Source organism: Macaca nemestrina, chromosome 3, assembly GCF_043159975.1.
Source record: "Macaca nemestrina isolate mMacNem1 chromosome 3, mMacNem.hap1, whole genome shotgun sequence".
NCBI classification, from domain to species: Eukaryota; Metazoa; Chordata; class Mammalia; order Primates; family Cercopithecidae; genus Macaca; species Macaca nemestrina.
Genome location: NC_092127.1, coordinates 67,037,398 through 67,053,739, shown reverse-complemented (window position 1 = coordinate 67,053,739; position 16,342 = coordinate 67,037,398). Strand labels below are relative to the sequence as shown.

The window sequence follows — 16,342 nt, the reverse complement described above, 5'->3', positions numbered from 1 at the left end:
GAAGAGGGCCTTTTAAAGAGGGTGTTTGTTTGTAATTTATGTCCATCTATTTTCAATGAGACAAGGAGACCTACAATGAATATCACAGTGAAAGGGACATTAGAAAAATAAAGAAGGCAAACTAGAAACAATCTTGAGGAAGGAGCAAAAACAGTACAGGGACTTTGGCACAAGGTGATTACCACAACTAAGCATTGCATTTAGTTCTAAATTTTCTTGTGGCTAACGCAAACTGGAAATGCAGGGAATTATATACTTTCCATTGCCTGGAGCAAGAAAACATAACTGATCTTTAGAGATACACAGTTCTGGGCGTTATTTGACAAGAGGAATTCCATAAATCCTAGATCCATAAATAAATATTGCATTGAAAGGTATCCAAATGTATAGCTGATTCTCTTCCATGAGAGCTTGCAGACCTATTACTATACCTAAATACGGTTAGTTCCCCTAACCTCTGGTGAGACCTCTAGTGGGCCATGGAGTTACTGCAAAGTGTCCATGAATCTCAATTCTAGAGGGATAGTTTCAGTAGTGAAAAAATGTTTTGTGCAAATAAAAGTACCAATATTTTTCAAAAATATTTAATATGAGGATTATTATAACTAGTAAAATACAAATGTATGTAAAAGAACTACTGAATTCACATTAGCTTTTAGTTATTACAGATTTTCTTAATTAGAGTCTACTAATAATACCATTATTTTAAAATTGTGTATTACAAGTAGGTCCCTGTGCTTGAAAAGGTTGTAAACCATCACTGGTGCAGACTATCTAGATGGTGTTATTAATCTAAGCAGAGAGGGCAGACACTGCCCACCCCTCCTTAATCATGCTCTCAATAACTTTTTCATGTTCTATGATGAGCTCCAAGGAAGGCACTTTGTGCTCAGATGCTCTGGGGCTTTGCTCAGTAGTTAGCTTTGTGGTTTTAGGAGGCCCGAGAGAACTTTAGGGCTTTCAACTCTGAGCACTTTGTTCAGGAAGCTTAAGAGACTTGTTGTGGTTTCGGAAATGACATGCTTGAAGCTGGAGTTGGCACAAACTACTGCTCCTGCTTAAACAGATGGTAGGAAGAAAGACAGCCATAGGGGCTGGTGGCGTGAAAACCAAAGCTGTGGTTGTCTCCACAGACAACTGTTCTTCAACAAGCTTGCAATTAATTGCTCCACAGAGACATACACACTTCTTTCATGTGGGCAAAGAAAGAACTTTATCAGACAAGAAGCCTCATTTCTCTTAAAACGGGATGAAGGGGAGGAAGTTAGGCAGTCAATCGGGGCAGATTTTACAACAGTGAAAATCACGTTTTTGTTGAGTTCTGCCTTAACATATGGGCGACTCCATGCTGCTAAAGATGCTTCATAGATGTTTGTGTTACTGTCAACCGCGGGCTGATGCTCTAACTGCCATAAAGCCCCCAGAAAGGGGGAGGCAGAGCTCCCTCAAGCAAGCCTGGTCTTAACCTACTGTGGTCTGACAACCAGCTTAACTTGGCTGTTTGGGAACAGAGGCTGATGGCAACAAGATTTCAAAAGTAAAATGGGCATGTGCAAAGCCTTGTAAGAAGCAAAGAATTTCAGCCTCACCTGATGCAGTGGTGCCATTAAATAAGCTACCAAATCACCATCGCGGAAACAGACTGGCATATTTGTTAAATATAGTACCAAGGTAACAAATAGTTTTTAGTCATAACTTTAAATGTATATAGAGACACATATAAATTTGAATGTTTAGACAAAAATGTCTCTCCCACAGTCTATCATGGCTCCTAAGTTATACCACTGGAAATTCATTGATTTGAGCCAAGAGTCTTTTCTATCTCAGAATGTGAACATTCTGGTGGATGTGTCTGGTAGAAATGGGGAAAATAACAGACATCTGAAGATGGGACAAGGTGCCAGTAAGGAAAATAGAATGATAAAGGAAAATAAAAGGTAAGACAGATAGTTCTTACAGCTTGGAATGTTTGGAATCTATGGTCAGAAACAAGATGGCCAAATGCAAAATCACAAACTGGGCAAGGTTCTGCCGGCTTGTGGCCCAACCTCTCAGCTCCCCTCCCCTTCCCTGCCAGGCCCTCCTCCCCTTTGGCTGACTTGATCTCAAGCTTTAAACTCTTTTTTACCCTCTTTGCTTTAGCAAACCTATCCTACAAAGAGCACTGAACCAAGGAAACACACATTCACATCTTGATTCTTTGGCTAAGGCATTCCATCTCTTTCCATGTCTCTTGTAAAATGTGTTTATTACTATCATAGTTTCTTGATGCTAAAAATATATTTTTTCTTGCATCTTAACATTACTGAAGTCTGGAAACATTTGTAAATGTGTACCTTTTTGTTTTTTTTTTCACTTTCTCACAGGTTGCTGTGAGGGCTGAATGTGAAAAACTTTTTCTAAAATGTTGGCAATGTATAACCATAGACAAATAAAATGTCATGAGATCATTCCCTTCAGCATCTGCTGTTTATGGGATGATGGTTCAAATGATTGCCAGTGACGTCTCACAGGTTCCTACACAGTATACACATGTTTTCTTTCCTAAGGTACAACATTATAGTGCTGGATTCCATTTGCTGTTGAAAAACCATTTTGTATCATAAAAATACCATGATCATTAAAATAAACACAAAGAGAGAAAATGTAAATACTTTTTAACACATTAAATTGTGTGTGTTATATTTATTGTATATAAATTATATATAGTTGACCCTCCATATCCATGTGTTCCACAGCAAGAATTCAACCCAATTACAGATCAAAAATATTAAAAAACACATATATACAGTAATAAAAACTAGCAATACAATACTACAAATAATACAAGTAAAAATACAGTATAATAACTATTTAAATAGCATTTACATTGTATTCGCTGTTATAAGTAACCTAGAGATTAAAGTATGTGGATGTGCATAGATTATATACAAATTCTACACCGTTTTATTAAAAGGGCTTGAGCATACTAGGATTTTGGTATTTGCTGAGGTCGTGGAACAAATTCCCCACAGATACTAAGGGATGACTATATATTTAAAGGGAGCATTATAAAAATCTTAAGGGATTTTTCTGCGTGGTCTAGATTGACACAAGCTTCTTAAAATGTAAATTCAATGAGATTTTGATAGAAAATATCTTTTGCTTTTCCTAAATATCACATAGAATACATAGTATTTTTTTTATTGTTCCAAGACTTATAAAGTATAAAGGCTGCTAGAAGATGAATGTTGGTCTTCTGGCAGATGAAGAAAGAGGAAGGTTTGAGGACAGGCCAGCCATGTGGTACTTTTCAGTCCTACCAGGTGGATGATCCTCACTCTTCTTCCTGGACTATTCTTCAGCAATTTTTATAGCATAGCGTCTATTGTCTTTAAAGCATTATGGTCAGGGAATGCATGGCATCAGGCCTACTGGGGGTCTGGCTGTGGTCAGCATTCTTAAATTCCAAGAGGATGAATTTCTCAAAGTCAGACAGTAAGTTATTGGCAGAGTCAGGATTCAAACTTAAAAACCCCTGTGTCCTGTGCTGATAAATATACCTTTGTGGCCAGCGAGTGGAGAGTCAACAAATATTTATTGAATGGCTGCTATATGCTAGATTCTACACCAGCCATCAGACATGCAAAAATGAATAATCCTACTACAAACTGATAATAGATAGGAGAATGGGCTAAGAGCATGAAGTAGAAATTCACAAAAGAAACTTTCAAATGACCAATAAATGTTTAAATGCATGTAATTCACTAGCAATTAAATAAATTTAAGGCCAGGCGTGGTGGCTTATGCCTGTAATCCCAGCACTTTGGAGGCTAAGGCAGGAGGAATGCTTGAGCCCAGGAATTCAAGACCAGCCTGGGGAATATAGCAAGACCCCTTCTCTTAAAAAAAATAAATAAATAAGAATTAGCGGGTGGTGGTGCATGCCTGTAGTACCAGCTACTCGGGAGGCTGTGGTGGGAGGATCACTTGAGGTCGAGGCTGCCATAATCACACCACTGCACTCCAGCCCGGATGATAGAGCAAGACCCTGTAACAAAGAAAGAAAAAGAGAAAGAGAGAGGAAGAAAGGAAGGAAGGAAGAAAGAAGAAAGGGAGAGAGAGAAATTAAGTTAAAATGAGAAACTTTTTTTTTTTTTTTGCTCCGTTTGACAAAGGTTAAAAACGTGACTATACTCAGTGTTAGGAGGGTGTGGGGTCACTTTCCTATCCAATTGATGTTAAAATACTACCTTGCTAGGGGAGTTTGACAATATGTATCAAAATAAAAGTGCCTGTCTTTATCTTGGCAAGTCCTATTTAAGGAATTTAATCAAAGGAAATAATAGAAAAGGGGCTCAAGGATGTGTATACAAATATTTTCATTGAAGTATTGTTCATAAAAATGTTGTTTACAGTATTGTTTTAGTCCATAAAGGTCCATCCTTTCTATGGAATACTGTGCAGTTGATAATGTATACCTGTGTTGGGATGGTTATCCACAATAGATCACTAAGTAAAAACGACGACATTACGCTGTATACAGCTCAATCCTATTTCTGTTTTTTAAAATGTATACATGCTTATATACATAGAAATAAATTTTAAAAATCCTCCAAGATTGTAAACATGAACTAGCCTTTCATTTTTATACTTATTTCTGTAATTTTTTGCAATGATCTTTGATTACTATTTTTTTGAGACGGAGTCTCACTCTGTCGCCCAGACTAGAGTGCAGTAGTGCAATCTTGGCTCACTGCAAGCTCCGCCTCCCGGGCTCACACCTTTCTCCTGCCTCAGCTGGGAGAGGAGTAGCTGGGACTGCAGGCACTCACCACCATGCCCAGCTAATTTTTTGTATTTTTAGTTGAGATGGGGTTTCACCATGTTAACCAGGATAGTCTCAACTCCTGACTTTGTGATCCGCCGGCCTCGGCCTCCCAAAGTGTTGGGATTACAGGTGTGAGCCACCGCGCCCAGCCTGATTACTTTCATTATCTGAAAAAAGTATTAAAATACAAATTTTAAACACTCTGCCCTAAAGGAGATCACATTTGTATATTCAGCATATTTTTTCAAGTTATAATGTGAGTTGTCTACCAAGTCTAGAATCTACAGAATTGATAGCGCTAGCAAAGCTGTGAGACTGCCCCTCTTTTCAAAAACCTAAGCCCAGTCTCATGAAGAGGGCAGGGAATCCAGAGACGACCTGCCTCCAGTCCTGTTCTCAGCATTTTTCTACTTAAGCTGAATCAGACCCAGGTGATGTAATCATTTCTCTTGAGCAGGGAAGCAACTAAAGTTTATTGGGAGGTTCTTAACTTCTAGTACTCTGCTGGATACTTCTATATCCCCCACCAGTGAGGCAAGTATCACTAGACAAAGTAACTGGCCCCAGATTGCACAGCTAGAAATTGGCAGAGTCATGACTCAAATCTAGTCCTCTGATTCCAAAACCTATGCTATTTCCCTGGGTTCCTTACTGTCTGCTTTTTTGTGTTTGTGTGTTTGCCAAGATATAGATTCCTGCTTTAGTGTGAAATAGTCTATGCATTAAAATTTGCACGTAACTGAGTCTTCCTTAGAAGAGTCCTACGGTGGACAGATTCCTGTCATGACCTGCTTTAACTGGCTAGAGACTCATATATTCTATCCATCCTTACATATATCATCTGCATCAGTCCATCCTTTTGTCTAGAATTTGTTAAGAGCAATATAGTTTATAGTTTAAAAGTATGATCCATAGAACCCAAATGGCTGGGTTCAAATTGTGACTCTACTGCTTAGTACATATAATGGACAAGTTGCTTTGTGCCTTATTTTCCTATAAAATGGAAATGATAACAGTACCTACCTCATAATGTTGCTGTGAACATTAAATGAGTTAATCAGCATAAAGTACTTAAAACAGAGCTGGCATGTAATAAGCACACCATCCGCATCATTATTATTAATACAATGCACCAGGTACTGGGCTAGATGCTGAAATTTCAAAATAGAACAAGATAGGGTTTCTGCCTTCAGGGAACTTATAGTCTAGTGAAAGAGAGAGATATGCCAATACCATAGGGACAGAGTGTTATGCTGGCAGCACTGGCGAGGGTAGGGTCAAAGGGGGCTTTCCAGGGAAGGTGCTGTCTAACCTGAAGTGAACCCAGCAAACATGGGAAAAGGAGGGACCAAGGCCTGGAAGTAAGGGTGTGTGGCCAGCTTGAGGCACAAAGTGGTAGAGAATTACTGAGATGCTGAATGCCAGAGGGGTACTAGAGAGATGGAACTGGAGAGGGGATGTCAGGTCTTGTTCTTTGGCAACATTTTTTTTTTTTTTTTAGAGACAGAGTCTCGCTCTGTTGCCTAGGCTGGAGTGCAGTGGTGCAATCTCTGCCCACTGCAACCTCTACCTCCCAGGTTCCAGTGATTCTCCTGCCTCAGCCTCCCGGGTAGCTGGGATTACAGGCACATGCCATCACACTCAGCTAATTTTTGTATTTTTAGTAGAGACAGGTTTCACCATGTTTGTGAGGCTGGTCTTGAACTCCTGACCTCAGGTGATCCGCCCGAGTTGGCCTCCCAAAGTGCTAGGATTACAGGCGTAAGCCACAGTGCATGGCCCTTTGGCAACTTTTATAAAGTCCCCTGAATCTAATGCAGTTGACCATATTCCTCTCCTTTTCTTGCTTTTAAACCTTTCTCCCTGTTACAGCCCTTAATTATATCAGACCTAAAAGATAATAAGGTCAGGGTCACAGGCAAAACTTCTCCTTTCATTATGCATTCAGTTTCTGTGGTTGAATAACTGAATGTTCCAGCTATACCTGTGTCTGGAAACTTCAGCATATTTAGAGTCTCAGACCGTGAAAGTGGGATCCAAAGTGTCCCAGGCTTTGGGGAAAACTGACTTCCCAGCCATCTGGGTATGGCAGGCTTTTCTGGACAAGCTGCCTGCCAGTACACAGAGCAACATCATATGCTGGGGGCCATACCCCTGCCTTCAGCAGAAATCACAGTGTGCCTGTGGGGCAGGCTGACCAGCTTAGGCAGACAGAGTTTATTACAGTTCTTATATCGTTCTTTTCAAAAATAATTATGTTCCAAGGACGGAATGCGAGTGATACAACTCTACTGACTGAGTTTTACAAGTCTGTCTTAATCTCAAAGATTGCTCTCCCTCTATTTCTTCATTCCCCTTTAAAGTGTAAAGTAGTACATGTTTTCAGATTGTTCAGCTTTAATTTATGCCCCATTCATCACAAAAATTGTGTATTTTTAATTTTGGTCTTCAATCATTGCATTCCACAGGTTCTCTCTGTGTAAAATATAGTTAGACCAAAAGATTCTCATTCTATTTTGAGATTCCGTTTGAAAGTGAATCAAGGGTGCTCACAAAACTGGTTACCATTTTCCAGAAACGGTTCAAACCCTGCTACCTATATTTATCTTCAAAAGGACTTTTGTAGTTTTATCATAATACCGTTTGTGTTTCTCTTTTGGCTTCAGTTGCTTTCTGTTTTTTGGTGTAACATCCTCCATCGTGTATTTTTGGCAACAGAGCTAGTCTGATTCAGTCTTCCTTTCATTTCTGAGGCAAACCGGTGATTCATCTTTAGCATGGGAACCACTTTTATAAACACGGCTGTTACTGTTTTCTATCACTGGGGTTTGAGTTAGGAAGATAGATCAAGGAAAGTTGTCTCAAGAGACATTCAAGTTTGCAATTCGTTCTTCATGGTTGCTCCTGTCTACAACACCCGAAAGAATGTGAGTGCAGGTCAGGTCCCTTTGGCCTGCCTTTGACACCACCCCTGCTTGAGGGGGAAGTTGAGCTGTGTGGAGGAAGATGGGCTAAAAGTTGCATGGAAAAGTAATAAAATCATGTGCCTCCTCATGTGCTACACTGAGACAGGCCTACCATCACCTATATTGTATTCCTGCCAAAAAAGTTTAATCGAAACCTAGTGGTGAGGAAACAATTGGGCACGTTCAAATTGAGAGGTATTTTGCAAAACAGCTGTCTTAGGCTCTTCAAAAACGTCAATGCAATGAAAAACAATGTCAACAACAGAAACTTGGGGAATTGTTCTAGATTAGTTCTCAAAATGTCGGCCCTGGACTAGCAGCATGGGTATCACCTAGGAGCTTATTGGAAAAGCATAATCTCAAACCCCACCACAGAACTATAAAGTTAGAATCTACATTTTGACAAGATCCCAGGTGATTTGTATGCACACTCAAATCTGAGAAGCTCTGCTCTAATAAACAATTAATATTCAAATTGTCCCAATAGTCTCAACAATATCACTCTTTACTGTTCCCTGTCCTACACCCTCCCCAAGTCTTAGTCTAGTCAAGTATCTCACATTACATTTAATTGTCAAGTCTTTTTTACTTTAGAACTGTGGCTCTAAAACTTGAGCATGCATCAGATTCACTTGGAGAGTTAGTGGAAACACAGATTGCCACCCCCGCCACAACCTTATTTCTTAGTGGTAGTGGTTGTTGCTGCTGACTCTGGGACCACACTTTGAATATCAAGATGTAAAATAATAGTACATATTATTTCAGTGTTAAATTTCTAAGTGTAATAATCCTGGTTATATAGGAAAAGGCCTTTGTCCCTAAGAGATTCTTGCTAAAATGTTTAGCGATTAAGTATCATGATATCTACAACTAACTCACAGATGATTCTGTAAAACAAAGAAACAACTAGATGGATGGATGGATCATGAATGCATGGAGTGGATGGATGGATGTGATATGGACAGGTGATAGGGAAATATTGGGTAGGAGAGGGTGCCTCCCTGCAAAGGTTCCACTCTCAAGCCTGAAGACCCATGGCCCTAAGTGGGAACAGGTATTTCTGTTTTCATGCCCGAAAAGTTGCCTTTCAGCCCACCACACCCCCATCCTGGACCCCATACCTATATAAACCCCAAGTTCCAGAAGCAGACGAGCTGATGAAGAGATAAGGAGACAAGCCCATGGCAGAATGACATGGCAGAGAAAGAGAAGAGAATGTCTGAACACCAAGAGGAGTTTGACTGCAGGCGGTTGGAGAGAAAGTTCGGCCACTGGACAGCCAAACACCAGGGGAAGATTATCTTCCCACTCCATCTTCCCTTCCAGCTCCCCATCCATTGTTCTGAGAGCCACCTCCACCACTCAATAAAACCCCACATTCATCCTTCAAGCCCATGTGTGACCCGATTCTTCCAGGATGCTGGGCAAGAGCTCAGAACACAAAAAGCTGTCACACTGCCCCTCTGCCCTTGAGAAAAAGCAGAGGTCCATTGAGCTGGTTAACACTTAAGCCATCTGTGGACAGCAAGGCTAAAGGAGCGTTGTAACACTGGGGCCACAGACACCCACCCCTAGACACTACTGTGGGGCCAGAGCCCAAAGCACTCACCCCAGCTCCTGCACCTGCCTGTCTGCATGCTCCCCCATTCTGTCAGGGGTTTGAGCAGCGAAAAGGCGAGCTACACCCCTGTCACACGTCCTATGAGGGGAATCAGGGAACTCTCCCTATTGGATATTGTTTTATCCAATAGATGGATAAAACAAATGTGACAAAATATTAACAATCAGTGAACATGAACATAGATGAACAGTGAACACAGTGAACAAAATAGTTGAGGGAACACATAAACAAACAAACTGTAGAGGAGGAAAAAACCTTTTCCTCTACCCTCTTAGGCTCACTGCCCGGGACTCTGCAAATTAGACTGCTAAAAGACAGTTCAACAAGTGAAAAGGCACACATATTTTATTTTATGTTAATTTTTACATAACAAGGGAGCCTTTTTTAGAAAAGAAGTGAAGACCCAAAGAAGCAGGTCTGGGAACTTATATGCCATTTTAAACGAAGAGCAATACATTGCAAGATATGTGACAAGAAAAGAAAAGGGTTTGGGGCTTCCAAGCATTGCATCCTGTGGGTAGATAAATATGTGGGGGAAACTAATGGAAGATAAAGCTATCTTAGCAAGATTTGTTTGTGCAGGTCCATCTCAGTGCTGACGTTCTGTTTTCTTCAAGGTCGTGGTACTTTTCTGGGAGAAGAGATTTATGGCAGTCCTAATTTCTCAGGAGTTTCTGCTTTTACTCAGGTAAGAGAAGCTCTGGGAAGGCTTTCTGCATCTGTTGAATCCCAAATGTCTTCAGCTTAAGATAATTTTTTATGCAAAAGTGGCATATTTTAGGGCAGCATATTCTGATCCTCTTCAAAACAATGTTGACCTAGAGGTTGTAGATTTTATGTGGAGTCTGGAAAGAGCAGTGCTTGGGTGGATCTGATTTGCAACTCCTCACTGCTTAGTGGGCAGAGTACAGTACGTGACCCAATAACCAGCCCTTATGATTTTAACCTGAAGAGCTGAATCAAAGCTGGTCTTGTAGGTGGTGTTTTGTCCCATGATGACCAATGGGAGGGGTAACCATACTGAACTGATTTCACTAATATTAAGTCTTCAACCAACATTTTCTTACCATTTGTTTATGGTGTCCGGAATATTTGACCCTTGCCATCTGTGTCCAGTCAGCAACCATCCATGGGTGTTTAGAGTAGGCAGTGGGAGGGGTGTTCCATTAATCACTGAGATGGGTAGATCAAAGCACCCTGGTCTAGTTGGGGAAGAAATGCAGATTCTGGTTCCGGCAATGCCAAGTAAGAGGTAATGTTTTCAAGGCAGGTCACTTAGGCCCTTTGGCTTGGTGTTTCCATGTCTGTAGCCTGACCATTGGACTAGTGCAGGGATTTTCAAATTGTGTTTTGTGGAACCTTCAGCGATTCCCTAAAGATACCTCAGGGACTGCTGAAAGGAGTGGGGGGTACCTGTTAGGAAGGTTTAGGGGGAAGGTACCTCCCCTACTCCAACCACACATAGTGAACCATTCACCCCTGTGTGGTGATGGCAGGTGGGACATTGATGGGAGGAATAAGGTGGTGGAGTGGGGAGAGAATACAAAGAGAGGCAGGGTGCTCCTTGGCCACCTATGAACCACCTCATTCTTGTGAAAGTTTATTGAGTGACTCCTAGTTCAGGCCAGACATCCTCATGAAGACTGAAGAGGTGGCCAAGGCAGCACAGGGTCCAAGGACACAAGGCTTCTTACAGGAGGTACTTTTCAGTCAGATCCCCAAAAGCAGCTCCAAAACCCATGACTGATTCTAAGGCTGGTGTATGCCCTATCTTGCTCTCCATAGCAAAAAGAGAGGACTCTTTTCATGTTGCCACTGTAAATGCCTTGTGTGAGCTACATGCTTCAGTAAGAAATGCCCAGTATCCCTTGGCACCAGCCAAAATTTGTCTTAAATTGTGAACTGAAATAATTCATTTTTTGTTGGATTGTTTCACTGATGCTTACACTTAGCTATAATTCTAAACAAACAACTTTGCCAGCAAGCTGTAATGTTTACACTGACCATAACCCAGTTTCTAGATGTCCAGATACTTTCTTAACAGCACCTCCTGCCACAGCATACTGTCCCACCAGTCAGGCAAGGTCTGCAGGCCAGGTCCCCTGCAGGAAGGCTTGGCAATGCTAGGTAACATGTCTTGGGTTAGGCATCTGCTTCTCCTGTGCATGCACACACACACACATGTGCGCACACATGCACACACACATGCACTGTTACTAGATACTTATTAGTCACCAAGGCATAAGTTTTAAACTCTGAAAAATATAAACTGACACCATATCTCCTATTGTTACAAGTTTAGTCCAGCAGTTAGTTCCACTTTTGCTTCTATAGGAACTAGGACATAAACCCTAATTTACATTGGTGACCCACAGTCTCAGATGCTACGGTAGGTAAGAGTTTGATACTACTTTTCTTTAAAATCACATATATACACAAGCATACACACACAAACAAGCCTCATATTAAAGATTTATTCTTAGATTTGCATTCACTTCCTCTATATCCACTGTTGTACTTGCTTCTGGTCACACTGATCTGCCATAGTCTTGCATAAGTCACTTAGCCTTTCTCAGCCTTATCATCTCTATTTATAACATGAGAGAGTTTGCAGGTTCCTGAGGGGCCATGCTGTCTTTGGCCTAATTCTGTGCCATGTTCTCTGCCTAGAAGCCTGTAGCACTCTCCAAGCTTGCCCCTCAGGAGGCATTTGGCAATATCTAAAGACATTTTTGGTTGTCACAACTTTGATGAAAGGGGATGCGACTGACATCTAAGTAGAGGCCAGAGATACTATTAATCCTATATGCAAAAGTAAGCCCTTACAACAAATACTTATCTGGTCCAAATGTCAATAGTGCCAAGGTTGAGAAACCCTTTTCTAGACCTAGTAACTCCTAAAAGTTCTTTACCTTGAAATTTAAATGTCGCTTCCCCCAAAGACCCCGGTCTAATGCCCTAAACTGAAGAAAAAAAACTATCAGAGCACTTGTCCCCCTATGCTGTAATTATTCTTTACCCTTTTTTTTCTTTTTAGGAGATGAAGGAATATTTCTTGTTTAGTGCTTTATGTATCTCTCAAGCTTAGCACATAATGTAGCAGAATAAGGGAATGGATAGATGGATGGATGCTGTCTTAGTCCATTTAGTGTTGCTATACAGAATAACTGAAACTGGGTAATTTATTTAAAAAAAGAGAGAGGTTGATTTAGCTCATGATTATACAGGCTGGAAAGTTCAAGGGCATGGCCCTGGCTTCTGGTGAGGTCTTTCATGCTGGGATGTAATATGGCAGAGAAGGTCAATGGAGAAATATACGTGTGCAAAGAAGACACAAAACCCAAGGGGAATCCTTGGCTTTATAACAAACCACTATTATGGGAACTAGTTCAGTCTTGCCAGAGTGAGAACTCACTACCATGAGAACAGCACCAAGCCTTTCATGATGGATTTACCTCCATGACCCAAACACCTCCCATTAGGCCCCACTTCCCAACACAGACACATTGTCATCTGAGACTCCAGGCAAGCTCCTTTTGGCTATAAGCCTGTAAAATAAAAAAATAAGTTACAGTTAATCATTATTGTACAACATCGGTTGGAACTTCATGGGTCCACTTATATGTGAATTTTCTTCTGCTTCTGCCACCCCTAAGACAGCAAGGCCAAACGCTTCTCTTCTTCCTCTTCCTCAGCCTACTCAAAATGAAGGATATTGACCTTTATACAAATGAAGGATAAAGACCTTTATGAGGATGAAAACCTTTATGATGATCCACTTCCACTTGATAAAGAGTAAATGTATTTTCTTTATTATTTTCTGAATAACATTTGCTTTTCTCTAGCCTACTTTATTATGAGAATATGGTATATAATACATATATAAAATATGTGTTCATTCACTGTTTATGTTATTGGCAAGGCTTCTGGTCAATAGTAGGCTATTAGTAGTTAAGTTTGGGGGAAACAAAAGTTATATGTAGATTTTTGACTTTGCAAGGGGTCAGCACCTGAACTCACACATTGTTCAGGGGGTCAACTGTATTTACTTCCGAGATAAAATGGTTGCACAGGCATTGGGTAAACATTCCCATTCCAAAAGGGAGAAATTAGTCAAAAGAAATAAATGACAAGCCCCACACAAGTCCAAAACCCAGAAAAGAAGTCATTAAATCTTAAAACTCCAGAATAAACTCTTAGATTCCATGTTTCTCATTGTGGACTCAGTGGTGCAAGGGGTGGACTCCCATGGCTTTGCTGGTGGTAGCCCACATGGCTGCTCTAACAGGCTAGAGTTAAACGTATGTGGCTTTTCCAGGCTATGGCTGAACACAGTCAGTGGCTCTACCATTGCGGGGTCCTGGCCGTAGCCCCACCTGTGTGGCTTCACTAGGCATTGCTATGGTGGGAACTCTCTGCAGCAACTCTGACCTCACATTTCTGCTCAGCATTTCCCTAGTAGTTGCACTCTGTGGTGGCTCCACTCTTTCAACAAATCTCTCCCTGGGCCCACAGGCTTTTCCATGCAGTCTATCTAGGTGGAGAAAGCCACACTTCCATAGCTGTTGCATTCTGTGAGTCTGCAGAACCACATGGAAGCCACAAAGGTTTACTGCTTCAGCCCTCCAGAGCTACAGCCTCAGCCATATGTAAGGCCATTTGAGACGTGGCTACTCTAGCTCAAGCAGCCAAGATGTGGGGAGCAGTGTCCTGAGATAGTGTAGGAGTATGGTGCCCTGGGGACTGTCCCCCAAAACCGTTCTTCCCTCTCAGGCCTTTGGACTCATGATGGGAAGGGTGTCTTCAAAGATCTTTGAAATGCCTTTGAGACCTTTTTCCCATTGTTTTGATTATTAGCACCTGCTCCCTTTTGTCAATGTGCATCTCTATAGCAAGCAGTAGTTGGGTCACACCCTTGGATTCCTCTCCTGAAAATTCCTTTTTCATTCTCTGTCACATAGCCAGGTTACAAATTCTCTAAGTTTTTAATACTCTGCTTCTCTTTTAATTTTAAGTTCTGTCTTTAGGTCATTTCTTTGCTGCCATAACTGAGCATAAGCTGTTAAAAGTAACCACACAGGTTCTTGAGTGCTTTGCTGCCTAGAAAGCTCTTCCACCAGGTATCCTAGTTCACTGACTTAAGTTCAGCCTTCCACAAGGCCCTAGGGCATAGACACAATGCAGCCAAGTTATTTTCCCTGGTGTACCATTGGTGACCTTTGCTCCAGTTCCAAATAAGTTTCTCCTCAAGAAAGGTCTCCGTCTGAGACCTTGTCAGAATGTCCTTTACTGTCCATGTTTCTATCATTATTTTGGTCATGACCACTCAGCCAGTCTTTAAGAAGTTCCAAACTTTCTCATGTCTTTGTATCTTCTGAGCCTCCACCAGAATCACCCTCAATGCTCTGTTCATGGCAATACAGACTTTCTAGCCTGCTCTTCCAAACTCTTTCAACCTCTGCCCATTACCCAGTTCCAAAGCCACCTATCTTTATAGCCACACCCATTCCTCGGTACCAATTTTCTGTCTTAGTCTGTTTTGTGTTGTTATAACAGAATACCTGAGACTATGTAATTTATAAAGAGGCTTATTTATGCCATAGTTCTGCAGGCTAAGTTCAAAGGCATGACCCTGGGTTCTGGAAAGGGCTTTCATGCTATATCATTAAATGGTGGAGAAGATGAAAGGGGAAGTGGACATGTGCAAAGAAGAGAGGTGTCCTGGCTTTATAACCCACTCTGGAAGGAACTAATTTAGTCTTGCCAGAGTGAGAATTCACTTCCACAAGAATGGCACTACGTCATTCATGAGGGACCCACCTCCGTGACACAAACACCTCCCACTAGGCCCCACCTCCCATTACTGTTACAATGGGAATCTAATTTCAATAAGAGTTTTGGTGGGGACAAACAATATCCAAACTATGGCAGATGGATGAAGTCTTGTTAGTTTGCTAGAGCTGCTATAAAATGCCATAGGGTGTGTGGCTTAACTAAAATAAGTTTATTTTCTCACAGTTTCGGAGGATGGAAATCCAAAATCGAGGTGTCAGCAGGTGTTATTGCTTGAATGTTTGTAACCTCCAAAACTCATGTTGAAACTTAGTCCCTGGTGTGGCAGTGTTACAAGATTAAGAGGTGGGGCCTTTAAGAGGTGATTGGGTCGTGAGGACTTTGATCTCATGAATGGATTAATTCATTCTTGGATTAATGAATTAATAAATTATCATAGAATGGGATGTGTGGCTTTATAAGAAAAGGAAGAGAGACCTGATCTAGCACACTCAGCCCCTTTGCCATGTGAGGCCCTGTGCTGCCTCAGGACTCTGGAGAGAGTCCCCACTGGGAAGAAGCCTTTTACCAGGTGCAGTCCTTTGTTCTTGGACTTCTCGTCCTCCATAGCTGTAAGAAATACATTCTCTTCTTTATAATTTGCCTAATTTCAGGTTTTCTGTTATGAGCAACAGAAAACAGACTAAGAAAGCAGGTTTAGTTTCTTCTGAAGCTTTTTTCCTTGAATTCCAGATTGCTGTCTTCTCACTGTGTCCTCACAGTGAGCATTTTGTACCACTTTAGAGCCTGACTTTTCTAAGTGCATCCATATTTTTCCTTCTTATAAGGACACCAGTCAGATTGGATTAAAGTCCACCCTAATTTTTAACTTGTCACCTATTTTATCTTAATCACCTCTTTACAGGCCCTATCTCCAAATAAAGCCACAGTCTGAGGTACTAAGGGTTAGGTCTTTAACATGTAAATTTGGGGGTGGGGAATGTCAGGCCTCTGAGCCCAAGCTAAGCCATCACATCCCCTGTGACCTGCACGTATACATCCAGATGGCCTGAAGCAACTAAAGAGCCACAAAAGAAGTGAAAATAGCCTTAACTGATGACATTCCACCATTGTGATTTGTTTCTGCCCCACCCTAACTGATCAATGTACTTT

The 16,342-nt window shown here is 41.3% G+C and overlaps 1 long non-coding RNA gene across 1 annotated transcript in view; it reads left to right on the top strand.

Moving 5' to 3' along the window:
* The window catches only part of LOC105486138 (uncharacterized), a 185,613-nt gene that overhangs the window by 101,226 nt on the left and 68,045 nt on the right, over positions 1–16,342 (top strand). Inside the window, exons 3-4 of the long non-coding RNA XR_011620997.1 lie at positions 10,015–10,085; positions 13,093–13,192. This is a non-coding gene — a long non-coding RNA (uncharacterized lncRNA). The remainder of the gene's footprint in view (positions 1–10,014; positions 10,086–13,092; positions 13,193–16,342) is intronic.